Source organism: Anopheles merus, unplaced genomic scaffold, assembly GCF_017562075.2.
Source record: "Anopheles merus strain MAF unplaced genomic scaffold, AmerM5.1 LNR4000064, whole genome shotgun sequence".
Classification (NCBI taxonomy): domain Eukaryota; kingdom Metazoa; phylum Arthropoda; class Insecta; order Diptera; family Culicidae; genus Anopheles; species Anopheles merus.
In genome coordinates this window covers 71392-72500 of record NW_024427644.1, presented here as the reverse complement: position 1 = coordinate 72500, position 1109 = coordinate 71392, and positions in this window count along the sequence as shown.

The window sequence follows — 1109 nt, the reverse complement described above, 5'->3', positions numbered from 1 at the left end:
AAAACTCACAACTCATTCCTTGGGTTTGGAAGTGTCCATGTCGGTGCCGAGTACAAGTTACCGCGTTCAAAGTTTGGTAAGCAGCGCACTCAACCTCCAACATAACCCTTCACGTCTTGATATGCTCTCTACAAAAGCGTGTGCCTATGTAGGTACAAATGAATGTACGTCCCAGATAGTGACGATCTCTGGGAGGAAGAACCTTAAGGAACTCCCCGCACATATCAAGAATTATAGGTAACGCTGCCAATTACCTGTTTCTCTTAGTAAAACTCACAACTCATTCCTTGGGTTTGGAAGTGTCCATGTCGGTGCCGAGTACAAGTTACCGCGTTCAAAGTTTGGTAAGCAGCGCACTCGACCTCCAACATAACCCTTCACGTCTTGATATGCTCTCTACAAAAGCGTGCGCTAATGCAGGTACAAATTAATGTACGTCCCAGATAGTGACGATCTCTGGGAGGAAGAACCTTAAGGAACTCCCCGCACATATCAAGAATTATAGGTAACGCTGCCAATTACCTGTTTCTCTTAGTAAAACTCACAACTCATTCCTTGGGTTTGGAAGTGTCCATGTCGGTGCCGAGTACAAGTTACCGCGTTCAAAGTTTGGTAAGCAGCGCACTCGACCTCCAACATAACCCTTCACGTCTTGATATGCTCTCTACAAAAGCGTGCGCTAATGCAGGTACAAATTAATGTACGTCCCAGATAGTGACGATCTCTGGGAGGAAGAACCTTAAGGAACTCCCCGCACATATCAAGAATTATAGGTAACGCTGCCAATTACCTGTTTCTCTTAGTAAAACTCACAACTCATTCCTTGGGTTTGGAAGTGTCCATGTCGGTGCCGAGTACAAGTTACCGCGTTCAAAGTTTGGTAAGCAGCGCACTCGACCTCCAACATAACCCTTCACGTCTTGATATGCTCTCTACAAAAGCGTGCGCTAATGCAGGTACAAATTAATGTACGTCCCAGATAGTGACGATCTCTGGGAGGAAGAACCTTAAGGAACTCCCCGCACATATCAAGAATTATAGGTAACGCTGCCAATTACCTGTTTCTCTTAGTAAAACTCACAACTCATTCCTTGGGTTTGGAAGTGTCC